Raw genomic sequence first — 7,312 nt, 5'->3', positions numbered from 1 at the left:
TGGAGACTATCTAAAACATAGAAAACATATATATGGTATCTTAAATATCTAACAGTTATGGATAAATAAGACACATCAATAGTTTTGTGTGTTTTTTAGGATTTATTTCTTTTATGTGGAGAGAGTTTTGTCTATATGTATATATGTCTATCACGTATGTGCCTGGTACCCATGAAGGGTTGTTTCACACATATCTGTTTGACAATAAGTTTCCTTCCAGGTTTCCCATTCACAATGAAAATCATAAAGACATAATCCTAATATACAATAATGTTCAAGATCTTGGTTTATTAAGATATATTTTGAGTGTGATTATACACACACACGCACACTCTGTCCATGTGTGATCATGGTTTGTTTATTTATTTTACATCATATACTTAGCACAAATTGACTTTTAAAATTGGAACAATCCAGAGAAGATTAGGATGGTTCCTGTGAAAGAATGACATGCAAATATGTAAAACTTTCCATATTTTCTTGTATTATATACAGCGTGAACTCACTAGAATTTTACTCACGTGACCTTTCTTAACCCTCTGAGTATAAATTGTCTGGGGCTCTGAATAAAGTTGGCTAGTGAGTGAAAAGGATGATGGTGGTGGTGATGATGATGCTGTGATAATGACTGATGGTCCTGAATCTTTCTCTGGAACAATTAATGTGAGTATTTAAATTTAAAAAAATTTAGATCTGCATCTAAGCACAATACATACATAATTATACATTTCCGTTCTACAACATGGTCTTTATAGCTTGAGGGTGTAAATGATTGCTCCTACTCCAGGATACATTTTTTATTGAACAATTGCCTTACCTTTAAATAAAAATAACTCATATGCGTGCCTTTAAATGTGCTTTGTTTGTAAATTGATGTATATATAAGAAGAAACATTTTAAAGATTTTAAAGATATTTTGGCCGCTATGGCATTTTTAAGAACAAATAAATGAGCAAAAATAAATGAGCAAATACAGGATAAGACCTTCCTTGTCTACTTCACCACTACCGTATTTATCCACATCTGAAAAAAACAAGCTTAAGTAGTCTTTAATATTTAATATTTTCTTAAATACTAAGGTCATGTCTAAAAGCTGCATTTACCCACAGCAGAGCACTGTCTTTTTGGAAGAATACATCCCACAAATATAATTTTTCATACAGTAGCCATCCATGTTCCCTGATTAAAGGGGCTGCCAGATATTCTGTCACCAGACTCAACAGGTTTAGGACGTTATTCAGGATATCCAAGTGATGTCCCTGGAGCTTTGCTAGACAAGCGTACAAAATGACCCGGTAGGATTCCACTTCTCCTTTGCTTTAGCTGATTTCTCTCACAGAGCTTCCGAGTTCTTGCTCCTTATGCTGGAGTTTGCTGCAGCAAATGCCTGGTTATCCTTCTGCTGAGTTCTGGTACATGGTCCAGTCGGTTGGACAATGGCATTTCACCTTCCTTAACAAAGCTTACGTCATCATTAATAATTTTAAAAAAAGTGTCCTCACTAACTTTGTCTCTTTATGTTCGCCACAGTGTTACACGCTAGCACTTGTTCACATAGCACAACCTCAAAAATGCCGTGCCATCACTAAATGGTTGTCTCATGCTCTGGATCGCAGCCATCTGTTAGGTTTTATTGTGGCCCCTTAGATGGACCCTTCTCCTGGGCACTTTACCTCCTGCCTTTTCCACGTCACCCCGTTTGTCAGCTCGAAGCAGTAAGGAATGATCTGCACCCCTAAGCCCCTAAAAGCATCCTGCTCTTGCACCAACACATCCAAACTGGTTTGAGATGGAGCCTTATGACACAAAAACCAGACCAAAAAGAAATCAGCAATAATCCTCTTCCTGTGGATACTTTTGGTTCCCTCCCACTCTGGCTCCTCTCTTTGCTTGCTGATTTCTTCCTTATGATCCTTATACTTAACACTTTTACCCGGTCCTTTACATGTTTTTCTTATTGGACCCCTCCACCCCTTAAATGATCCACATACGCTCTGCCAGTGGCCCTCACTCTAGGACAGCTCGATGAGGTCCTGATTCATCCACAAGGAAACCTTCTGGGGGCTGTGGCGGAGCCTCCGACTGCAAGGAACTTTTCAGCCCATTCAACCCAGACCAGAAACAATTCCTTACATTAGCCCTCTGTTTTCGCCTCTTCCCTTCCTGCAATGCGCTGCAGACTCTGTTACTTCTGGTAGCTTCCTTTGGTGGAGCCAGTCACTGTGGATCCGTATTCCTCACAAGCTACACCTTTATATAACGACTGAGCCGTTCCCCTCCCTCCACCTTCCTGCGCAATCTCTCGGTCTCACTCAGTCTCTAAAGCACCTGTTTCCAGCATGATGACTTTTCCAAAGTTCCTCTATGTCCTAGAGACCGAGAGCACGTGACAACAACCACAGATTCCACTGAAGCTGTTCAAGTTAAACTCTCCTCTAGCCCGACCTGTGTCCCCTTAGATCCTGTGGACAAAGTCTAAAACTCCTATCATCCCCCCCTTCCACAGGAAGTAGCCAACAAAAGAATTCATTGTCCCCTTATCTTTTATCTGTCCTTGGTGTCTGGAATGAAGGGTTATTGACCTAAAAGCCTCGGGTGGACGGAGAAGCTCTGGACAGGACCACTGACATAACTGATAACACCTGCGGAAGCCTCTGATAACGAGATCCACAAACCAACCCTGCTGGAGTTTCCAGACTGCAGGGGACTGACCTGCAGGTGGAATTTTCCATCCCCGAAGTTCCCCTTTCTCCATCCTACAAAAGCCCACCACCCCGACTCTGCGCATGTGCACACTTCAGGGAGACCCTTCCACTGTTCTCGTTCAGGAACGTTTCTGCGCCTGGAGATGCCTGTCTCCACCTCGGTTCCGCGCGACCTCCATCAGTCCCTATCTAACAAAAATACCTTACATACTTACAAATCCAAATCTAAACCTGAAACATAAACCCTAAATCTGTAGAATTAAATACAACTTGGAGTGCCAGATGGATTCTAAAAATATTCCTCTGAAACAAATTTCTCAAACAAGTTCTTGAGTGTAAAGGAAAAGAAAACAATCCTTTAAATATTCAGGAAAGAATTTAAAAAAAATGAAAGGCTATATGACACCATGTCATATTGTAAAATTCTAACTTTAAATTGTGAACAATATTATAGCCGGTCAGGTTGCTGTTCATGTACAAAATCAATAAGATGTTCTTGAACTTGGAAAAAAAAAATCTTAAAACCATGATGTTAGCCCACAAATCTTGAGTGAGGGTTTTCTAAAACAAAAGGAATTACTGAGTAATTAGAGATGCTATCCGAAAAGGAACACGGTCCTGGGACCGTTACCAGTGGACTGAGGGGTCCTTCATTCTCCTGGAAGAGATGTTTAACAGCAGGGAAGAGCAGCTCCCCCACTCCCTCTTAGAGCTAGCGACGGTCTTTTCCAGCCTTCCAGTCCAAAGAAAAACCGTGGATGGGCAAAACAAAGCCATCCAAAACAGGTCTGGCCCACTAAGGCAGTGGTTCTCAACTTTCCTAAAGCTGCAACCCTTTAATCCAGTTCTTCATGTTAGGGTGACCCCTAATCATAAAATTATTTCATTGCTACTTCATAACTCTAATTTTGCTACAGATATAAATCATAAAATCAATATCTATGCTTTCCAGTGGTCTTAGGGAACCTTTTTGAAAGGGTCCTTCCACCCTCAAAGGGGCTTCGACCCAGAGTTGAGCACAGCTGAGCTAAGGGGAGAAGCAGGCCACCTGTAAACAAAAGGTGGCCTGTACGTAAGGTGCCCTTCCGGTAAGTGTAGACTTGACTGTGTATGACCTCAGCTTGTGAAAGCTACAGAACCCACTCATCTGGGTGTCGCAGAGAATGGGCAGGGTTTGCTTCTGAACCTGAATGGGGAGATCTGAAACTTCTGCACAGGGCAGGGTCATCTAAAGAGACCATGGGATATTTGGGGCTATGGTGATGGCAAGGAGAAGGAAGAGGAGAAAGGAGGGGAGGAGGGAAGAGAGAGGGAAGGAATCTCTTTTATCTTGCAGGATTAAGTCCTTCTGCCTTAGGAGGACTTCTGCAACCACCAACAAGAATTCTAGAAAGAAATGGAAAATAAAGGTTTTGTGTGGTGGCACACCAATATCCTAGCACTTGCAATGCTGAGGCAGGAGAGTTGGTGCAAGTTTGAGGCCAGCCTGTCTTGAAACTACAAAAACAACACTACCACCAACAAAAAAGTAGGAAATAAGTTCACAAGGTCCAAGTATTTTTTTAAACACAATCTTCAGGAAGTTAAACAACTTATATTGACCCATGTATGTCATTCATAGTAGGGTAGGAAATGTTGAAAGGTAGAAACACAGCCATAAGTACTCCTGTCTGGGGGTGGTTAGGGCTAGTAGTCCAGAAAGTTCATTCACACTTAGGAATTGCCTCTGATGTCCTAAGTCAAGGTGTCAACACTTGCTCAGAGAGGTTGGTGGTTGTAGTGGAAAAGGCTGCTTGTCTATTTCCAGCTTCCCAGACCCGAAATAACCACACAGAAACTGTGGTAATTAAATCACTGCTTGGCCTATTAGCTCTAGCTCTTATTGGCTACATCTTAATTTAACCCATCTCCATTAATCTGTGTATTGCCACGTGTTGGTGGCTTACCGGCAAGGTTCCGTCCAGTGTCTGTCTTTGGTGGGGCTACATGACTTCTCCTTGAACCGGTCTTCTTTCTCCCAGCATTCAATTTAGTTTTCCCCGCCTAGCTCTACTCTGCTAAGCCACTGGCCGAAACAGCTTCTTTTTTCTTTTTCTTTTTTTTTTTTTTTGAGTGATGTGGAGAGATAATGATTTTATTAACATTTGAGGGTTATTTTCAATAGCAATCTTCTCTTAGATGCTGGGTATCATAATTTTAAAGAAGAATCTCAAAAATGGATAAGGGATAGTTAAGAAATTTTGATGTGACATCCTTGTCAGATTTATTATATATTTTAATTACAAAATATATACATTTGAGTGTAGAAAACAATATGACTATAGAAGACATGTAAATGAGTGCAAAGACAGACACATTTTATTCTTTGAAAAATGAGATCTTTCTATTTAGCAAGAAGATAATAGAGAAACCAAACTCTAACAGCTTCTTTTTTCATTAACCAATAAAAGCAACACATATACAGAAGGACTTTCTACATCAAGTGGTCTTTGTTTGACTGGCTCATGCTGTCGTTTGAATCTCACATGTTCCCCAGAGGCTCCTGTATTGGAGGTTTGATCCCTAGTTTGGTGCTGTTTGGAGATGGTGGAACTTTACTCCAGTGAGGCATAGTGGAAGGAAGTTAAGCAATAGGGACCCTGCCCTTGGAGGGAAGATGGGGACGTGAGTCCCTCCCTGTTTTTCTCGGCATCTTTGGCCTCTGGGTCAGTTCCTGCCTCCAGGTGGCCCTCTCCTTCTAAACTGCTTTTGGTCATGGTCTTTATCAATAGAAACATAACTGTAACAGTGTCATGTGGAAGACTCCTAATCTAAGGTTGCAGAGACTTCTCTTTACTCATAGCAGTTTTAGTGTTTAAAATTTATTTATTTATTTATATGATTTGTCTATAACTCAAGCCAGGCAAGAATTGAAGAAGGGGCCATGAAGGAACACTGTTTCCTGGCTTGCTGGTCATGTGACACCCACTGTCACGTGACCAGCTGCCTCAGGCTCCTGCCTCTCTAACTTTCCCACCTCACAGTAAGTCCTTTCTTCCCTTCACTGTGTTTGCTGGGTGTTTTGTAGCAGCAACAAGAGAAGTCACTAATGCATCACTAAGCCACACCCCTAGCGACTTTGATTTGTTTGGGACTTTTAAAACAAGGTCTCTCTCACTGTGCAGTCCCAGCTGACCTCTTCAATCTTCTAGAACTGGAAAGACTGGTGTGCCCTACCACACTGGCTTCGTTTTCCATAGAAGCCAAACAGTGCATGGCACTAAAAAGTAAACCAGCACAATAATCAGGCACCGCAGCACATGCCTGTAACCCCTACCACTTGGGACGCTGACATGGGAAGGTCTCAAGTTCAAAGCAAGCCTGATGCACACAGAGTGAGCAAGGCAAGACTGGGGTGTTTAGTGAGACCCTGTCTCAAGAACAAAACAAAACAGCAAGCAAGCAAGTAACAATAAAAACCCTGCACTGTGGTGTCATTCACGACATAGATGCACACCATTTAAGATTGGGCTCATCCGTGCACTGTCTAGCAGAGAGATATTAGGAACATAGCAAAAAATGTCTTTTAGACATACAAAAAAATAACTTAGGGTCCCCACTACACCCAAGGCTGCACCTGCTAACCAGAAACCCAGTGGCATCACTCCCTCAAGACAACAGACACAGTCCTAGAACTTTGTGACACCCACTGGACAGTCTATAAGCAGAGCCCAAGAGCAATGATCTGCTCTGCACATCTGGAGAGAAGCCACCTTGTTCTGCCCTGCAACTGGAGAGTCTCCCTGAAGATCCCACTGTTGAACCAGAGACTATCATGATAGACTGGACCCCATCTCTGGCTAAGATACATCGCACAGGTGGGCAGCCTTGGGAAGATAGGCTTAGGACTAGAGTTAGGAATTCAGAGTGTGAACCTCAGCATAAGTAAATAGAACCCTCAGCGTAATAAATCACACCATGCGCGTCTGCCTTCTTGCCCATGTCAGCTCTCACAGGTAGACTTCCTTCAGCTGGGTTTTCCCACCTGGAAGCACGCTTCACCCGGACACAGCAGTTCCACAAGAAGAGCTGCCTTGGGCATGTCCATGTTTATAGAGGAGAGGAAGAAGAGAGAGATGGGAAATGCGTCAATTGGGGAGGAGCAGGAACTTCCTGGGGGGAGAAAACGGCCATTCCACAGCTGAGTTTATGGGATCACCGGAAGCCACTGGGTCTACTGAGCAAACTCAGGCTGGCTCAGCCAGGCATTTGATTTGAAGGTGTAGAGATGGAGAGGAGCAAGCTCCAGGCCCACTCCTTTTGTTTCACAGAAATAAGCAAAACTTGATTCTCTACATTACCACAACCCGGGCAATCAACCACTTGTATCATTTTAGTAATCTATCCTGAAATTATGCTTTTATATTGTTGAGTGCATGTGTGTAATATTGGTGATGGAACCAGGTTCTTGTACATGCTAGACAACTGGTCTACCACTGAACTACAACCCCAGTCCTTTTATCCTATCTTGTCTTATCCTTTCTTCCCTAACTTGGTGGGTTTTCAATGACATATAGCAAAGGCTGAACACTCTTAGCCATCCCAATCCTTCCTCCCTGTCTCTGTAT

At 42.5% G+C, this 7,312-nt stretch overlaps 1 non-coding gene across 1 annotated transcript; it reads left to right on the top strand.

Moving 5' to 3' along the window:
• The first annotated feature begins 377 nt into the window (after positions 1-377).
• On the top strand, positions 378-480 carry LOC113457826. The gene has a single exon (XR_003378310.1). It is a non-coding gene; the product is annotated as a U6 spliceosomal RNA (small nuclear RNA).
• Positions 481-7,312: the final 6,832 nt, after the last annotated feature.

The sequence above is a fragment of the Microtus ochrogaster genome, linkage group LG7_11, assembly GCF_000317375.1.
Source record: "Microtus ochrogaster isolate Prairie Vole_2 linkage group LG7_11, MicOch1.0, whole genome shotgun sequence".
NCBI classification, from domain to species: Eukaryota; Metazoa; Chordata; class Mammalia; order Rodentia; family Cricetidae; genus Microtus; species Microtus ochrogaster.
The sequence above is the reverse complement of the archived record's forward strand: the minus strand, read 5'-3'. Positions and strand labels throughout refer to the sequence as shown.